Consider the following 20628-nt stretch of genomic DNA (forward strand, 5'->3'; position numbering starts at 1 on the left):
AGCCAGGCATGGTGGCGGGCACCTGTAATCCCAGTTACTTGGGAGGCTGAGGCAGAATCACTTGAACCCGGGAGGCGGAGGTTGCAGTGACCCAAGATCCCGCCATTGCACTCCAGCCTGGAAGACAAGAGTGAGACTCCATCTCAAAAAAAAAAAAAAAGAAAAAGAAAAGGAACTTTAATTTTGTGGTCTTCCTCCTAAAAATCCAAAACAGACTAGTTATGAGAAAAACATCAGACAAATCCTAGTAGAAGTACATCCTTCAACATGGCTGACCAGTACTCCTCAAAACTGTCAAGGTCATAAAAAACAAAGAAAGCCCGTGCTATGGTCTAAATATTTGCATCCACCCAAAATCCATAGTTGAGATTGTAGACCTCAAGGTGATGATGTGGGAGATTATTAGGTCATGAGGGTGGGGCCTTCCTGAAGAGAATTAGTGTTCTTATAAAGGAAGCTTGAGAGAGATCCTTCATTCCCTACACCATGTAAGAATAGGAAGAAGGTTCTGTTTATGAGGAACGGCGCTTTCACTGGACACAAATTTGCCAGCATCTTAATCTTGGACTTCTAGCCTTCAGAACTACAAAAAGCAAATTTCTGTTGTTTATGTGTCACCTAGTGTATGCTATTTTGTCATAGTAGCCTGAACAGACAGTCTGAGAAGTCACAGCCAAGAGGAGCCTCAGGAGACACAATAACTAAAGGTAACATGGTATCTTGGATAAAATTCTGGAACAGAAAAAGGACATTAGGTAAAAACTAAGAAAAACAGAATATAGACATCAGTTAATAATAACTAGTAATAATATTCATAATTAATAATTAGTTGACAGTGTATCAATATTTGTACATTATAATAAATGTATATTAATATAAAATATTAACAATAGGAGAACTGAATGAGAGGTATATAGGAACTCTTTATATCATCATCACAATTTTTCTTTACATCTAAAACCATTCTAAAAAAGAAAATCTATTTTAAAAATGAATATGTAAACAAATAATAAAAAGATCAGTTTTTTAAGATCCAACAGTAGAGAGTTGTAATGAAGATCAATTATGTATCCCATTACTGGTTCTGTGTTAAGGCTGACTTACCTTCCCAGGCCTCTATTTCCATATTTGTAAAAGGCAGTGTGGTATAACGGTTAAGAAGCATTGGCTTTGAGCCAGTAAGTGTGAGTTTGCATTCCGGCTCTGATTTCTATGAGCTCTATGATCTCAAACCTTGGTTTCATTATCTAATAATGCCTATCCCATAGAGTTAATATGAGGACTAAATGAGATGGTGTGCTTGGAAGCATTCAGGTAAGTAGAAAGCATATAAAAGTGTCAGGGACTAGTCCCCGGAGGAAGCTGGAGCATCAGCAGGAATAAAGCCCTGTGATCACTCGTATAAATGGACAAAGCTGTGTCAGACATTGTTAGCAGGATGATTTGTTCTCAAAGTCAAGTAACAAGGAAGGCGAGGACAGTAGGGTTAAACCTATGTTATACGCAGAGCTTGGGAGATGAGGTTCCTCTCTTGTCTCCTTTTGGGCACCAGGTCTGATAACCTCCCCTCCTAAGAAGGAGTAGGAGCTAACAAAATGAAGCAGAGCTGCTTGTCTGGGCCTGTAGTTGAAGAGGAACAGGCCGGCAGCACCGTCTTGGAAAATCTATAAAGAAATCGACTGACAGTTTTATTTATTTCAGCTGCTTAATGGAGCATATTTTTGTCAGTGGATATTGAAATCTTCATTCCTTTCAGAGGAATGATTGCTGCACCTTCCTCTTTAGGACCACTCACCTCATGTTTAAAATATAGCTTTGGAGGAGAATGAGATGTTTTTCAAGAGCACGTAGGGGTTGCAGCTTTTGCAGCAAGTTTCTTCATATAGCTTCAGAACTCATCAAAGAATCCACTCCTAGCAGGCCTTGGTCCCTGCTCTCTCATCCTGTGAGCCCAAACTTCCAAGAGCACTAGGCCAGGACCATCCTGAATCCCCCTGCCAAAGATGCAAAATTCGGGCTGATGCCCATTCTCTGAATCCTCTGACGTTTACCTAATCCTGTATTTAAAATTATCCTTATCCTTTTCAGCTATGATGTGACCCTAAAAGGGCACACTTAGAATCATTTTCAAGAGTCTTGTCTTGGCACAGGTAAGATTCTTTTCATATCAATCTTTGTCTAAGATCACACTGGGTAATGGAAAGACCTCAGCAATGATTCTTCATGTATCAAAAAAAAAAAAAGGCAAGATCAGAGAATGGCTCTGGAGTCAGAGAAGATGGAGTTAAAATCCTGATGCTGTCACTTACTATCTGAGTCACCTTCTGGCAGGTTGCTTAACTTCTCTGAGCCTCAGTTTCCTTATATGTAGAAGGGCAATACAATCTTTACAAGACTCAAGTTAGATGATGGAGGCAAAGTGCCTAGTGCCACATTAGGTGCATGCTCGGCATTCACTAAACAATAAGTTTAGCAGAATAGGGGTTTCAAATGAAATAGAGATGGTCCCATAAGCCTTTGGAAATTTGCTTAATGTAGTAGGTGAAACAAGCTACATAAATGGAGCCAAATAATTTGAAATTGATTGAGAAAAAAATGAACTCTCAATGAGATTATAAATCATTCTAGTTGGTTGCTTGGACTTGCTCCAAGAATAATTATTGTGGTTTTGATTTACAAGATGAAATAGGAGCTGCTTCTGAGAGCAAAGGGAGAAACGAGAGGGTGGTCTGACCAGTGCCCACCACCCACACTCACAAGCTGCATGGCCAACACCAACCAGTGGCCTTCCAACTACTGCAAAGCCCCTGGAACAGCTTCGTGTCCCTAGAAACAGGTTCTCTTCCTATGCACTGTCATGACGGAGGCCCATTGGCCCAGAGAGGATCGCATCTGTTTCTGCCACAGGTGACACAAGTTTCAGCCAGGCTCTTCAAAGCACAACCTGTTCTGTATCTTTTGCCCGCCCCCTCCTGCTAGTTAAAGATGTCAGTGAAGCTGAAGAACTCAAGACTGATTGATAACAACTTCAATCTCCTGAGGCTCACTTGTTCCTTTTTTTAAAATTTCATTCTGCTTACCAGCTGCTTCTGTTCATAAAAGGCTAGGGAAACATTAGCACCATATGTCTTCTGGTTATCTGGGTGTCTAATGCAAAATGTATTTAAAGGATTTATCAAATTCTAATAGACAAGCTAGCAAAGGAATCAGCCTAAAACAAGAATGAAAGTTCTTGTTTCCTGCAGACACTTCAAATTTTCTCTTTCTTTTCTTTGAGGAAAGCCATGGCTCACAGCCTCAGACTCTGCCAGCTGTTCCCTCTCCCTCCTCAATTTGCCTCTGGTGCCTGGCAGGGAACTTTGCATCTGTGCATATTGAGTAGACATGTATAAAATTTAAGAGAACTGTGAATATAAGGAGAGAATTTTCTTGAGTTACACAATTAATATAAATACAGAGGTTTGGCATCAATTTTAAGTTAGAGCTCCTCTGTTAAGTCCTGAAAATGTATTTGCTTATGACGAATGATAGACTCATGTATCTCTAGCTATATTTTGGGAATAATTTAAATACACACTTTTGATTTTTTTGAGGCATAGACTTCAATGCCTTGCTTTTAATCTATGAATTGGAGAGGACTATCCTCATTTACCACTTTCCCTGGAGAACCACAAACCCTACTCTTCCTGCCAAAAGACTCAAATTAACTATTTACAGATAATGAAACTATATCCCTTAATTTAAAATCAATGACTAAAAATCTCAATGGCTTACTGGGAGAAAAAAAATGCTTGACACTCTTCCAGCATGTTGTCTGTGTCTTCAGCTACTCTAGTTGAATTGTAGTTAACTGGTCTCTTTCCTGGTTGTTTCCCCATAAACACTGAAAAATCCTTAATGGAAGGGGCTGCACCTCCATATACACCCCTAGAACTGAGCAATGTGTGGCTCGCGGTGGCACTGGAATAGGGAGAGACTTGAGACAGGATTAGGTTGTTATTGAAAAAGTCAAGGCAAGTGATAAAGGGATAAAGCAGGCACGGCCCAGTACTACCTTACAGAGAGCACTCGATGCCACACAAATAACAAAACAGTGGAGCGAATCAAGTATCTTGCTGTGTAGACGAGCATGGCACCCTGGCCTGTCCCGCCTGAAATCCCCACTCTGTGCCACACTCCAGACTGGGCAGCAAAGCGAGAAACAATAGCTCCAAAAGTCCACCGTGAAAACATTTTTATCTAGAGATAGCATCTTGCATTCTACGTTTTGCTCAGCACCAGTCACTAGACCTTCTCTGCATGCGAGAAACACTGAGCAACTAGGTCCTGAGCACTTCCATGTAATGCAATAGAAAGATGAGGCCAACCCACTTCCACCAGGTCCCATATTACAATCTCACCTCTTCTCCTTCCCATCCCCACTGGCTGTTAGCCTGCCAGCCTCACTGCGGTGTTTTATAAATTCAGCTCTCAGCACAGACATGCTGTTTGGGGAAAGGGAGCATGTGCAGCAGAGATCTTGCCTGAGTTAAATGCCTCTCCACTGCTTCTGAAAGTGTGACATCTCATCTGATGTGAGTTCACTCCAGCTGCACACAGTCCCCTGGTACGAGGAGCGTGTTCCTGCTTCTCAGTCAACCTATTACCTCTGAGTCTCTGACAGTCAAGCTTCCTCATGTCTGACTTGTTCCAGCTCCAGCAGGGAAACGTACTGTGTAATGTAACTGTGCAAATGGTTTATCTGGAAATCCATGTGCTTCGTTTGGCAGCTGCGTTTTCTGACAGCAAACTCAGGGGTCACATGTGTGTTCACTCTTATTTTAAAATAATTTGCAGGAAAGTATGCAAAATAATTTAAATGATACAGTCTAGTTAAGCAATATCTAGCCTAGAGGCCAAGGCAACTCCAGGTTAGCTAGAAAGGAGTCCAGGTGGGCCTAGCTGAAAATTCCTCTTAATCAGAAGACAGCAAAGGAGGAGGAAGCTGAGAGATAGTCATGTATGTTGACTCAGCTGTCTTGAACTAAAGATGATATTTATTAAGGGTTTTAATATCTCACTCTCGAGATATTGTGAAAATTGCAAGAATGGGCTTCCTGAAACCAAAATGCTTAAGGGAAATTCAGTTATATCCACCATATTACAGCAGAGAATTTTTCATTTTTTCTAACTTTCAGCTTCTATTTTTGTAATATGCTCCTAGAGGCAGGAAAATACCATTTATTACTTTTCTAGTTTTAGCGTGTTTCATTTGGCAGGCTGTGAATTCTTCCCTCCTAGAAGATCCTTGTGGGGTGAAAGCGATGACGGGGCTGTTTACTTGGCAAGGCTCTCCTTCCGAGAGGTCAGTAGACAGTATAGGATGGGCGCGGTGCTTGGTTTCCTTCTGTTAAGGGGAAAGGATGCCTGGAAACATGGCAGTTTCTCTCTAACTGATGAACAGATACTCAGAGATAGTTTTACCCACAAAGAAAACAAAGAAGCAATCCCACTTTGAACGCTTAGAGAAGGGGAGTCCGGCTCTTCAAATTAGAAACTGCTAAGGAACCCTCAATGAACAGTGACTGAGGGGACCGAATAAAGAGAACCTTATCTATGTGACCAACTGACAGGGATTGGGTCCCAAAAATAATTCATTAACAGGTAGCCTCAAGTGAGACACTCATTTAGAGCATCAAATTCTCCTCCTCTTCCTCCTCCTTCCCCACTTTCAAATCTCTTCCTTTTTCCAATGTCTTCCCCTTTCTCTCTTTTCCTACTTCATTCAAGGTAACGAGAAAACCATGCTACAAAGTATAAGCTCTCTGCTGAGATGTTTTAAAATAGCTTTGAAATGGAAAAATACTAAATCTGTAGCTTTCAAAGGGTATGGAGAAGGAGAAAGAGTAAATCCCTGAACTGGATAAATGTGACCATTAGAACATTATACAGTCACCTTTTTCTGATTGTTGTCTTACACCCTCTCCATCTTCTGGCCAAACTACATGTGGGGGTGCTACTAGTAAAAAGGGTCACATAGATATCACTGCTGCACAGATCGGCCTCCCCCAAGGAGATTCCTTCCCCAACATCTGCTGCTCAGGTGTCCCCCTGGAACCTTTTCCCCTGCATCTCAAGCTCCTCCCTCCCCTACCCCATCTTCGATTGCCCACTTCTTTACTGGTCACCACCTGGAACTCCAGGGCTGCAAACCTTATCTAAGCCTTCCTTTCCTTTCCTGGCATCTGCCCTTCTTTGAGTGAATAATTCCATTATCAAAGCTCCAATGTATGACTCTCAAGCTTATATGGAAAAACACCACTGACTGGTTCTCCCAAACCACAGTCTCACTTGGGGGCTGTTCTCATTTTAGAAGTTAATCTTCAGGAGTTCTTTCTGTCGACTAAGCTACTCAATGGTGACTCCACAGAAGAGCTTAAGCAAGAGGTTCTAGAATAAGCTTTGACCTCCAAGTCAGTGTAAAGTGCCAAATGGGAGCTCTGTCTAAGGTTCCAAGGGGTAAACATGACCTCAAATGCAACAGGAGCATGCCAGGACACACACACAACACAACTTCATAAGATAACCATTTGTTCCCAGAATTGGTTACTGATCCATATTGAAGAAAGAGAGTCTCCACAAATTGCACATGCCCTACCTTTGGCTTTTCATTCTCATGCAGGATGTGGCAATCTCGAGTCATGTTCAACTTATGACTTCCAGGTCATGTCCTAGGGCTTCGGTACATTAGGAAGGACAAGGGCCCCTTTAGTATCATTAATAATTTGAAAATTACCATTAAAACAGTAAAATGATGAAGTTTTTTTTCTCTACCAAACTGGAAAGGTTTAAAAGTTTGACAATACATACTGTGTGTAAGAAAGTGAGGAAACAAGTATTACATACATCATTGCTAGGAGTATACATTTGGATAATCTCTTTAGCAATTCAATTAGCAATTTCTTTCAAAATCCAAATTTTCCCACATATACAACAATGTGTATATGCATCAGTGTTGGTAATAACGTAAAACTGGAAGCAACATAAAGTTCCACCAATAGGACACTGGTTAAATACAGTATGGTATATCCCTACAACGAAATAATATACAACTGTTTTAAAAGTAGACATCAATTTGCATAGGCTAATAGGAAAGACCTCAAGATATATTGTTAAATAAAAAGGCAACCTATAAATACTATGATCTCTTATATATTTAAAAAGGATAGTTATGTATCTAAACATATAATCATGGAAATTTTCTGGAAGAAGACCGTATCAATCAGTGTCCAGTCAGAAAACAAACTATCCTAGATATTTCAAATAGAGGAACTTAACACACATGTGTAACAGACTAAGACAGAAAGCTGAGAAGCTAAACAGAGTAAAGTGAGATAATGTAGGCTTTAGCAAAAGCAGAAAGTCCAGAAAGTCACTACAATCCTTAGGCTGGAGAAACAAAGGGAGTGGATGGTGTCATCACAGCCCTGTGCTGAGGCCACCCAGAGGAATCTGGAATCATGATGGGTTTCCCCAGAATACAGGCATTTGCCTTAGGGATGCTGCCTGAAGCCAAGGTGAGTTTCTTCTTCTTCCCCGCTACAGTCTCCCACTGGTGCATTCCATTGGCTGAAGCTACCTGGAAACCACAGGGTAAATTAGAGGATGGAAGATGAGTTCCCTGAAATACAGAACAGAGAAAAGAAGGATAGAGACTTGATCTGACAGCAAATAGGCAAATGGCTGGCAGAATATTATAGTAAATCCTTGACTGTGGTTACTTCTTGGGAGTAAAATGAAGTTTAGAGTCAAAGGATGATTTTTCTTTTGTAATCATTGAATATTTTATAAATTGCATAGATTTATTTTCAACATAACAACTTTTTAAATATAATGTATTGTCACTTTTAAAAACTGTACGTTTCTATATTGCATCACCTATGTTACGATGCTTCAGCATAGGACCTCACTTCTTTAAACAAAGTATCAGACCGGAAAAGGACCTCAGAATGTTTCCTTTATAAAATAACTGCTTTATGGACACAAAATTTGCACAACTTAAAATTCAACTTTTCAATGTGTACAATTCAGTGATTTATAGTATATTCACAGAATTGTGCAACCATCACCACACTCAGAAAATTTTCATCACCTACCAAAGAAATCACACCCTTAGCAATCACTCCCTGTTCTCCCCTGTCTCCAGTCCATGACAATTACTAATCTACTTTCTGTCTTTAAGGATTTGCATATCCCAAACATTTCATTTAAATAGAATTATAAAGTATGTGGCCTTTTGTGACTTACTTCACTTAGTATAATGTTTTCGAGTTTCATCCATGTGTAGAATATACCAAAACTTCGTTTCTTTGTATGGCTACATAGTATTCTGTTTCATGGCTATACTACGTTACGTTTTGTTTAATCACTTGGCTTGTCTCCCCTTTTATATTATCACGAGTAATGGAGCTATGAAAATTTGTGTACGAGTTTTTGTGTTACCTTTACCAGTACTGTTTATAACTTTTTGTGGATTTATGTTCCCATCTATTGTCCTTTCTTTCCAGCCTGACATACTCTGTCTAGTATTTCTTGTGTGGTATTTCTGCTAGCAACAAATTCTCTCAGATTTTATTTATCTGGAAAGGTTTTTTCTCTTCATTTTTAAATCATAATTTTGCTGGTCATAGATTTAAAACACAGATTTGCTGTCAATCTTGACGGACAGTTATTTTCTTGCAGCACTTTGAATACATCATTTTGCTGCTTTCTTGTGTCCATGGCTTCTGATTAGAAAAGTAAGCTATTATTATTCAGAATCATTTCTACATAATAAGTCACTTTGCTCTTGCTGCTTTCAAGATTCTCTGCTTTTCAACAGTTTGACTATGATGTGTCTAGATACAGATCACTTTGAATTTGTCCTACTTGGTGTTTGTTGAGTTTCTAAGATGCATAGATTAAGATTTTTATCAAATTTGGGAATTTTTTTGTCATTATTTCTTCAAGTATTCCTTCCGCTCCTTTTCTTCTCTCTCTTCTGGAGGATTCCATTATGTATGTTGATATGCTCAGTGATGTCACATAGTTCTCTGAAGTTCTGTTCATTTTTTGTTATCATTTTTCTTTTTGTTCCCCACATTATATAATCTCTATCAATCTATCTTCAATTTATCTGATTCTTTCTTTGAGATGCTCAAATCTGATGTTGAGCCCTTCTAGTGATTTTTACTTTTCAGTTATACTTTTCAAATCTAGAATTTATATTTGGTTCCCTTTGATCATTTCTATCTCTCTTGATATTCTCTGTTTGGCAAGACATGTCCTCATATTTTCCTTTAGTTTTTTAGGCATGGTTTATTTGAGTATATTTAAAATAGCTGATTTAAAATCTTTGCAGTAAGTCCAATGTCTGGCTTTCTCAGGGACAGTTTCTATTAATGCCTTTTTCCTGTATATGACCCACACTTTCTTTTTTCTTTGCATATTTCTTAATTTTCATTAAAAACTATACATTTTAAACACTATAATGTGGCATCTCTGGAAATCTAATATCCACCCTCCCCAGGTTTTGTTGTTGTTGTTGTTGTTGTTCTTCTTCTTCTTCTTCGGTGACTTTTTAGAACTGTAATCATGCTCCACATAACAATGTTTTGGCCAACAATGAACAATATATGTAACAGTGTTCCCAGAAGGTTATACCATGATATGTTTACTGTATGTTTTCTGTGTTTAGATATGTTTAGATTCACCAATACTTACCATTGTATTAAACTTGTCTACAGTATTCAGCATAGTAACATGCTGTACAGGTTGGTAGCTGAGGTGCAATAGGGTGTATAGTAGGTTATAACATTTAGGTTTGTCTAAGTATACTCTATGATGTTTGCACAATGACAAAATTTCCTGACAATGCATTTCTTAGAACAAATCAAGTTATTAAGCAACACATGCCTATGATTCTGAACTCTATTGTCTTTGTTGTGCATGATCGTTGGAGTCTGTGCTTAATTAACTTAGTGATTAGTTAATTTTGGGGCAGAGATTTTCTTAAGTGCCTTGAACCAGTAAGTGTCCTATTCTTTGTTGAGAGGCTGCGTGTGTGTTGGGGTATGCCATCAATGTTCTGGCAGGCAGTTTACAACTCTTCCTTAGCCTTCACTTCCCAATTGTGCAGAGACTCAAGATCAGCCAAAGATGAAAATTTAGAACTTTTTCAGGTCTTTCCTATGTATGCACACACCAAAGCACATGTGCATGGATGCCTAGATTCCCAGGAATATGTTGGAGCTTTTCAAAACTCAATGAAGACATCTCATTCCAAAATCTTTCCTTTTAAATTTTGTAGTCTACTTCTTCTAATCCCAACTGGAAATGCAACTTTGGGCAGTGTCATACTATTGCCACTGATTATTTTTGACAAATACACAGAGTAAGCTCTAAGCCAGATTAAATAAAGACAAATCCTGGGAATAGAGGATTTTTTTAATAAGCTACCAGACAGGTTAAATAGTGTCAAATTTATGAAAATGGAACTTTTCTGGAGTTGTAAAACCATTCCACCTCCTCTACTAGCTGCTAGTTTTGCAGTTATCATAGCTACTATAGCAGTGAAGGTGTGGTTTTCACGTCTACTGCAGATCTAGGAAAAAGGAGGTGGTACTAGAGCAACTTCAAATACTACAAAGCTTACCATTTTTACCATGATTCAGTTGATTTTACTGAATAAATATTCCTTGAAATGTTGCAATTTTTAATTTTCAGAGTCCTGAAAATTTTGAGTTTGATAATTTTTACCAGTGTTCTCATTGCTTTTCTAGAGTAGTGAATTTTCAAAGGTCCTTATTCTATCATTCCAGAAGTGTTTCTTCATCTGGAATGCATCTTGTATCTGATTTTGCATTTTTAACAACCTTCCAAATATCTCTCTTTATTTCACACCCATAATTTTACACATATTTATATAAATGGCATTTACATAAAACATTGCTATCATAGAAAGGTTTTTCTCACTTATTACTGTGCTATGGATCTTTCCATATCACCAAATGATCCATCATTTTAAATGGCTGCATTTCACTTAAGACATATTCCCACATTTTTTAAAGGTTATATTTGATATATGATGCATATATTTAAGTTATGAAACTGGAACCAAAAAATGAACACCCACAAACTCAACACTCAAAAACATTAAAACTTTCTTTGAAACATTAAATCAGGCTGAATAAATGAGATACACACTGTGTTAATAGATAGGAAAACTCAACATTCTGAAGATGTCAATTCCACTCAAATTAATTTACAGAGCAATGAAATTTCAATAAAAACCTCAACGTGTTTTTAGAGGAACTGACAAGCTGACTTTAAAATTGGCATGAAAGAGCAAAGGCTCAAGAAAAGTTGAGAAGACTTGTTCTTGTAGATATTAACTATAAAGCTATAGTTAATATGATTTATTGAACAGGAACAATCACTAATTATACAAAAAAGATGGACAAAAGTGATTGCTTTAAAATGAAGAATGTATGAAAGAGCACCATAAAGAAAGTAACAAAGGCTATAAACAGGAAGATGATATTGATAGGATTGCATTCTGTGGATCAATTTGGGGAGAATTTACATCTTTACAATATTAAGACTTACTTCCCATTGATATGGCAAACATCTCCTTGTATTTATCCATATACAATGCTTTTCGATGAAATTTTGTCATCTCTGTAATATTCAGGTTTCTCGACAAATATTTTCAAAAATTTGCTGCTCTCAAAATTAACGACAAAAGTCCTAAAACCTTCAGTCAGTTAGATATTGCACTTGCAAATTTCTAGTCAGTTATCTGTATTTCTGGGGCAAGATAGAAAATTCAGGAGCCTAAGAAACCTGAAAAGAAAGAGGTAAAATTGATAAGCATGATAGCCACTATGAATAGATTCTCTGCCTGACGTTTTATGTGCATCATCACATTAAATTCTCATAACACCATCTGAGAGAACTGAGGCTCTTAAAGCCAACATCTCACAGCTTACGAGAAATCACATATAGATAGATGTTACCACCTTTGGAAAGAAAATAGACTTGGATATCCTCAGTCCCACTGCAGAGTGAGTTTCGTGACACACTGACATTCTACCTTCTTATTGCATCAGAGATAGAGCAGAGGCATCTGTTGATAACTGAGCACTCATTCTGACTTCTGGAACAGGTACAGGAAAGTGCACAAACAAGATTAGCAGTTTCATATTTGGCCAAAAAAAGAGAATATTTATGTATTATGCAAAACAAATCATTACCAGATTTAGTGCTTAAAACTATAATGGTTCATTATTTTCCACAACTCTGCAGTCCCAGTGCTCTTTGGCTGACTTTTCTTCTATTGGTGCTAGATCATCGAAGATGACTTCCTTCATATGTCTAGCACCACAGTTAGGATGGCTGGAACCACTGGTGCAGTTCCAGTTGTTCTAGCATCTCTTCCTCTCTCTCCATGTGATCTCTCCAATAAAATCACCAGGCCTCTTTATCTGGTGACTCAGGGCTCCAAAATTGAGCAGTCCATAAGTACGTGCCCCAGTGTGCAAGTGCTTTTAAAGCCTATTATTGTGTCATGTGTGCTAATGTCCCATTGATCAAAGTCCAAAGGCAATATGGGAGAAAACTACATAAAATGTGAATATCAAGAGACATGGTTTATGGGCTGTAAAATGTATGAGTTAGAATTTTTAATTTATATTGTAGGTCTAGTTATAAAGGACAGATCAGACAGAAAAGGGCTAAGAGGAACCTGGAGTCATTAGACCTTCTGAAGATGAGATGGAAGGGGATCAAGAGGACCACAACTACACTGTGAATTTCTAGAAAGTACCCCCAGAAAGATGAAGTATCAATAATAAGTGTTAGTCCAGGACGATGGCCAGCCTTAGTCTAATACATCAGTCAACCTCACATGGCCTAACATGAGAGAAAGGGATTTCTATAGATGGGCATAGCATTGAAATATGAAATCCAAAGGCAAATAATATTCAGGAATCAAAAAGGCAGAAAAGTGATCTAAAGGAGCAGATCTAACCATAGAATTCTAATTCCTGAGTAAGTAAAGGGAATAAATTCAAGTCTCAGTTTCAGGCTGAGAGGAACTGGAAACGCTGGAGATACAATGATGGCAGACTCTATGAAAATGGGAACAAAACAGGGTCCACATATTCAGAACCAAAGTATTTAGCAACAAGTTGGTCTCAGGGACTAGAAAAAGTCTACTTATTGAAAATGTGAAGCAACATCAGAGGTATACTAACCCAAACCTGACGTGGTTCCAAAGCCCTGTGCATTGGTTTGAAGATGCTTAGATTTCCCCAAATCACAGAACTGGTTGGCCCAGCCTATATGGAGTAGACACATGTACTTTATATATTAAAGCATCCTTTCCTTTAATGAACCCCCACTAATCCATTCTGCACGGTTTTGATGGAATGTTTCTTCTCTACTCCACAGTCACACAATGGGCATCGGACCCAGGCCTTGTCTATAATAACTGTCCCCTCAACAAGAGAGATTTGTATTACGGGTGAGGTTGTTCTTTAAATAGGGCCAGTGTCCTTCTCTGTGACTGATTTTCAAACAAGGAAAATAGAACTGTCTTTCTGTTGGGATTGCTAAATTGAGAGAATGTAAATCTGAGTCTGAGTAGTTAGCTTTTGCTGTCACATGGAGAGTCTTTCTATAGGATAAAGTCAAACAGAAACAAACACACACAAAAGTGAGAGACAGCAAGTCTTGGTGGCCTTCTCTGAGACTAGATTTCCTACAGTTCTTCTTTCAATCCTGTGTGTTGTAACATTATCTTTCCCTCTCACAGGAGTGACTGTATTAGTCTTATCAGGCTTCCATAACAAAATGCCACCGGCTGGGTAGCTTAAACAACAGAAATTTATTTTTCACAGTTCTGGAGGATGGGAAATTCAAGACTAAGATACCAACTAGTTTGGTTTCTGGCAAGGGCTCTCTTCCTGACTTGTAGACTGCCACCTTCTTGCTGCATCCTCACATTCCATTTCCTTAGTGCATGCAAACACAGAAAGAAAGACAGCTTTGCTCTTTCTTCCTTTTCTTATAAAGACACTAAATCTATAGGACAGAGCCCTACATTTAACATTAGTTAAGGAGTTAAGGGCCCTATCACCAAATACAGTACCATTGTGGTTTAGGGTTTCAACATATGAATTTGGGGGGGACATAAACCTTCAATCCATAGCAGTGACTAAATCCATCTTTTTGCCTAAAATTGTGTGTTCCTACCAACTTACAACCAAAATAATTCTGAATTTGTACAGAGAAGAGCTATTGCTGAGGTGGGAAGGTTGTGAAAGAGACCCTTGTAGATCTCATTTTTGAATTCAGAACATATTAAATAACTGCAATGAATCGGTGTTGGTGCAGCTCTATTTCTAGCACTATTCTGTAAAGATGACATAAGGGGATGTACTGTTTCATTTACTCAGGGGTATTTCTTAAAGTATCTATTATTTGCCAGACTAAAGTACTAGGGAATAAAAAGTCAAGAAAGACAGCTGCCTCCATTAGATAACTCTACTTCTCCGTTATTTCTTTCCAAATGCATTCACATATATGCTAGAGGCATTTCTATTATCAAATCTGGTTCTATTTATCATTAAAAACTTGGCAAAACCAAACAGTAGCACAGACTGACAAGGAGAAAGTTGATTCCTCATGTAACAAGAAAAGTAAACAGCTAAAATGTAAACATTGAAAATTTAACCATTTGAAACTAAATAATAACATCTTTTAAAACAAAATTGCTGTGAAAGCATCTTTACCCAAAATTTTGGTCCACAGCCTTCATTAGATTACCTATCAGGTAATAAAGTTTAGCCATGTGAACATGTCCCATTTTATCAAAATATAATTTGAATCAAACTGTCTTTTATAAACTGGTGAGTCTGTGTATTTTACTGTCTCCTGACCAACATTCAAAAATGAAAGCCATAAAAAAATCTGTGTTTTTGTGTATGTATTTAGGTGTGTTTATGCATATATTTGCATATTACGTTGTTTGATATGTCTACATGTTAAAATCTGGCATAGGTAGCCAGAAATCCCTTAAGGAATTCCATTCAGATTGGTTTAAATAAGCACTCACATAAAGTATATGAGTGCCAACACAAATGCCTTTTAGTTTGCATGACTTAAGTAATTTTTTAACAAATAAACTGTTTTTAAAATTGTTGGTAAAATTAAAATAGAAATGTCTTCAAAATTGTTAGCATACATTTTGCCTGTTTACTGGTCCAATAGTTTTATATTTGTTTCTGATAGATGTTTCAAGGTATCCAGATTTGTCACAAAGGTTATAAAACTATAAACCCAGTCTAAAACAGAATGATCTTTGTTTGTTCAAATCTTTAATAAGTAAGACTAATATAATATTGTTGGTTTAATTAAAACAGCTATATTTCCTGAGTTATCAGCAAAATATCCATGTATGCAGCTTTAAGTTTCTTACTTAGGTAAACACCTGATACTCACAGGCTATAAAAATGGTTAATAGGAAAATAACTTGAAATGATGACTAGCTTTGCCTAATATCTCAGTTTTCATGAGTAATCTAGGTAAATTGTTCGAAATAAATAAATTAGGCAAACTTAAATGAAATAAACATTTATAAATGGGCTTTTCATGTAATTTGAAATCTTAAAATTATGTTAAATTACATAATAGATACTCATTAAAGGTCTGGGCCATTTTTAAATAAGATAAAATACGGAAACAAATTGATGAACATAAATATGTTTTTTCTTGGCTTTTTACATTTTATAGAGAGAGTAAATATATTTTGGGTCTCAGTATATGTGTGAAGATTATGTTATGGAAAAATGTTTCTAAAAATTATAAAATGATTATTTTCTATAAAATGCTAATATGTGACAGATAATCCAAAATTACTTGCTATAAATTAAGGTTACCAAGAGTTAAAATTCTGATTACAATACATAGTTCTGTATATAAAGTGTGCCAGGAAAGTAAGATGTGTTTTAATGAAAAAAAAAAATTACCAGAAAGGCATAAAGTGTGTTTTTACTGAGAAAAAAATGGGAAAGAGACAGAAACAAGATAGAAAGGAACTAGTAAGTAGGAGAGAGAAAGAGAGAGAGAGAGAGAGAAAAAAACGTGAAGAAAGCTACAGTCATGAAGATGTATTTCTGGTATGGAAGGTCACAAAGAAAAAAGAATAATTTTGTATGAGAAAGAATTTTGTGTGATAATTTTTTTCCTAAAACAAAATAACCACTTATTTAAGAAAGACGAAGTATAGGACAAAGCAGAAAGTTTAGTTTATGTCACCAACGGTCTGAATAAGCCACGGTAAGGTGCATTAAGGATTAATTTATGAGAGGAATTTTTGTGTGATCAAGTTTCTATAATTAGAAGGGAATTATTTATAAGTCTTTCTAAACAATGAACTTTGATTTTAAAAATACACTAATACAAAATTAAAAATTTGGTCCCCTATGGTAGAACCCTGTTTGGTCCCCTATGGTAGAAAGTTTTTTGAAGCATTGATCTATTAGTAGTAAAAATTGCAAGAGGTTTTGATTTTTAATTCTAAAATCTGGTTCTTTAAAAGCCATCCTTTAAACTGCAGATAGTTTCCATTTCTGTCACATTTCTTCCTTAGATCCACTTAATTCCCCTAGTTTCAGGTCAGAAATGCTGTCTTTTTCATTTAGAAAGGTAATTTCATTTCTTGAGGTTGAGTTTTCCTCTTCCAGCTTTTTTGGGGAAACTTTAAAAATCAGAAGACAAAGATTTCAAAGAGAAATCTGAAATTGCCTGGGGCAATAATCAAATTAATCAGATTAATACCTCAGAAGTTCAACCCTTGCTGTATCTTGCAGCACATAATTTGTAATTCATGCATCGTTGTCTTCAGTTCTTTATCTTCTTGGGGTGACCTGGAATAAGTGTCTCCTCAAACTTTTGAAAGCTCCTGTAACTCTGCTGTTATGACCTAATGCTGAAAAGTTTATCTTAAAGAGATTTTTTTTTAAAAAAGCAATGTTTTCCTCCAGTATAACTTGATTCTGCACTCTCGGTGTTTCCTAATATATCCAAATTATTCCATGTAACTAGACACACATTCTTCCTATGTCTGATTAAATTCAAGAATGCTTTCATCAGGTTCAACTTCCAGGTTATCTAAATGGACTTTTCATAAGAAGCAGCAATCACATTGCAGGAGGGTTTTTTTTTTCCCCCCGCCATCTTTTTGGCAACTGGCTGTATTAGTCCGTTCTCACACTGCTATAAGGAAATAACTGAGACTGGGTAACTTATAAAGGAAAAAGGTTTAATTAACTCACAGTTCTGCGTGACTGGGAAGGCCTCAGGAAACTTACAATCATGGTGGAAGGAGAAGAGGTATGTCTTACATAGCAACAGGCGAGACAGAAAACATACATGTAGGAGGAACTGTCAAGCACTTATAAAACCATCAGATCTCATAAGAACAGCATGGGGGGATACTGCCCCCATGATCCAGTTACCTCCCACCAGGTCCTGCCCTCAACACGTGTGGATTATGTGGTTTACAATTCAAGAAGAGATTTGGGTGAGAACACAGGACCTAACCATACCACTGGCTTTAAAAAAAATTACATCAATAATTTCTGATGTTGTCTTTATTAGGTTTATTATTACTTAGGAAAGCTAGATTTTGACAGGGTTAAGGGTTTTGTTTTTTTTTCTCTTTTTAATCCGTGTAACTTTCTGTATTGCTGTTGAATAATTCTGATTATTCAATTATTTAATTTGGTTGAATGAATGACAATTATTTCACAGTGACTCATGATCCTATTTTGATCAAGTGTTTTGAACTTTTTGACATGTTTGGCAGGCTTCTCCAGGATCAAAATTCTAAATTAAGTATTTTTGGCCTAGAAATAACTTTGGTATTATCCAGTGAAGCCCCTGGAGAGCCCGAAAGAATATGCCTCTCATCTTGTAGAGATATTAAATGATTAGGTTTATTTGGTAAATTGTATGGGAAACATTGGCAAATGATAAGTAATGCCAGATCTTTCAGTCACATTTATGTGGTATGTTATTTATATGAATATTCCAATATTGCATAAAACTCTCAGAAATTTAATATGTCATCAGTCATTATTCTGAGTATTATATGTATAAAAGTAACTAGATCTCCTTGTTAACTACTGATTATAATAAACTTTCATTATATTTAAATTTGGCTATTCTAAATATTTTTAATCCAAAATTAATTTTTAAAATTATTTTCTAAAAGCATTTGCACTCAGAATTGTGGAAAACGCTAACCAGCACTCTTCAATACATGTTTCTAATAACTTTAACATTAATGGATTAAATAAAATTTTTTCAAAACTTGAATAAAATAACTAATGGGGCTATAAAACTGTTAATCAAGACCAAGCAGAACAAAATTCCATCAGATTAAATAAGTAAAGTTAAGCCTGGCACAATGGCTCATGCTTGTAATCCCAGCACTTTGGAAGTCTGACGTGAGTGGACTACTTGAGTCTAGGAGTTCAAGACCTGGGCAATGTGACAAAACCTTGTCTCTACAAAAAGTATAAAAATTAGCCAGGTGTGGTGGTGCACACCTGTACTCACAGCTAATTGGGAGGCTGAGGCAGGAAGACTGCTTGAGCCCAGGAGGTTGGGGCTACAGTGAGCCGTGATTGTCCCACTGCACTACAGCCTGAGCAACAAAGCGAGATCCTGTCTCTAAATACATAAATAAATAAATAAATAAAATGTTTTTATGACTTTTACTTAAAACACTATTGGTTATTTTACTTAAATATTTTGTTTTCTAGATTTAGAGAAATCTTCTCTCTTAAGCTATCCATAGTTTATAGCAACTTGGCAAAATATAGTTTTGTGGACAAAGATGAAAGCATTTGCTTTTACTTCCTACTTGAGTCCTCCAAATTTTGTAAATTATTTGTGAGTATTCGTATGGTAAAAGGGTTATTTGCATAAGCCCAATGAAAATCTAGTCTCTTTTTATAGCAGAATACAATTGGAAACATTGGTTATATTACAAATGTCTTTTATTCATGTTTTTACTGAAATGTCATATTTGAGAATATGCATATATTACCTGGCTTCAATGCTTCCCATCCTTAGAGTGAGTAGGTCAAAATTATCACTTCCTGGCAGGCCCAGGAACCTTAAGACTGTAGGTAAAACCTAAAGTCAGCCTTGGATTGGCTTGGCTTCCTAGCTACAAGAGGTTTTAAATCTGAGATTTCTGTATGACCAATGTAAGAGAGAAAGTAATGTTTCTAATAGAAAGGCAATAATACACCTGTCATTAGATTGAAGCTCTGTGCACTGTTTTCTGGATCTCGTTATATACCTATAGGCTAGATTATATATTGAGTTCTTATAGATCCCTCTAATCTAAATTTCTTCCATAGAATTATGAAAAATGAGAAATGCTCTGTTTCTAAGGCCTTGTAAGCTAAAACTAGATGAATTTTAAGGAACAAGTCTCATGCCTAATTTATGGGCCACACAAAAAGTTCACCAAACTGCCTGATGCCATAACTAGTGACATTCAAACTACAAACCAGGATAAGAAGTTGATATTTTCAGGCTATAGACAGCTTTTCCCAAGATATCAGAATAAGGCTTCAGACTGTAATAAGACTCTTACTTCTCTTAATGCCTATCTTTTTCAATTGCCAGGATAATGGTCATTTGACTTATTCAATTGGTTGCCTTTAAGCCTAGGTTCATGGTTCAAAACTACTGTACAAATTTGTATTACATATTGCTATACATTTTACTTCATATTTTTCCTTTTTAAACTTTTATGAATTACTCGTTAAATGTTTGTGGAAGTACAACTCCTAACAGAATAATGCTGGCCCAACATTTTGAGATGACAGTTAAAAAAACTATAGAACAGACAAAATCGATAACTTAATAATGGACTCCAGGTGGACTTAGCCTGAGAGCCATTCTGGGTAAACTCACTTATTTGCTGAAATGTGGCTAAAAGTTTTGTTCACACTGACTCCTAGTCACCATTCACTTTCTCCAACATGGGATCAGACAAACAAACAGAGATAGAGCCATCTTGGAACTGAGGGACAATCAAAACCTAACCACAGGGTGATTCATTCATGATGCTTTTAGAGAAAGATCTTGATTAAAATGGAGAAATGTGAAAGTTGTCAGAATAGAAATGGAGTCACTTCTCAGGATTGGGTCATACAAACCGAAGTGGTAATGATGCTATTTAGGGAAAGGTCTTTTTTGCTTAATTTTGTTTTTTAAAACTCTGATATTTGCTTGATCAACAGCCAGGTTATCTGCCTGTCTGAATTCTGGTTGAACCGTATATTCTAGTATTTCCAGTTAAGTGGTGACTAGGTAAAGAAACCACTTGGGGTAGCAATTCAACAATTCACTTAAGAACGTTTATAAACTTTCCATTTCCTAGGTAATTTTTTAAAAGCCAGTCAAAACAAAAAACCTTCAGTGTCTATTATACCTAACATAGACAGGAATAGGAAATGGCCCTTTTCCTTACTGTCTATACCTCCTGAACCTTGGTATTATGCTCTGACCATTCGCTAGTCT

The 20628-nt window shown here is 36.7% G+C and overlaps 1 long non-coding RNA gene across 1 annotated transcript in view; it reads left to right on the forward strand.

Moving 5' to 3' along the window:
* The first annotated feature begins 578 nt into the window (after positions 1-578).
* LOC105493672 (uncharacterized) overlaps positions 579-20628 on the forward strand; it is an 88328-nt gene continuing 68278 nt past the window's right edge. Inside the window, exons 1-3 of the long non-coding RNA XR_011611037.1 lie at positions 579-707; positions 2089-2150; positions 5259-5344. This is a non-coding gene — a long non-coding RNA (uncharacterized lncRNA). The remainder of the gene's footprint in view (positions 708-2088; positions 2151-5258; positions 5345-20628) is intronic.

Source organism: Macaca nemestrina, chromosome 12 (genome assembly GCF_043159975.1).
Source record: "Macaca nemestrina isolate mMacNem1 chromosome 12, mMacNem.hap1, whole genome shotgun sequence".
Lineage (NCBI taxonomy): Eukaryota > Metazoa > Chordata > Mammalia > Primates > Cercopithecidae > Macaca > Macaca nemestrina.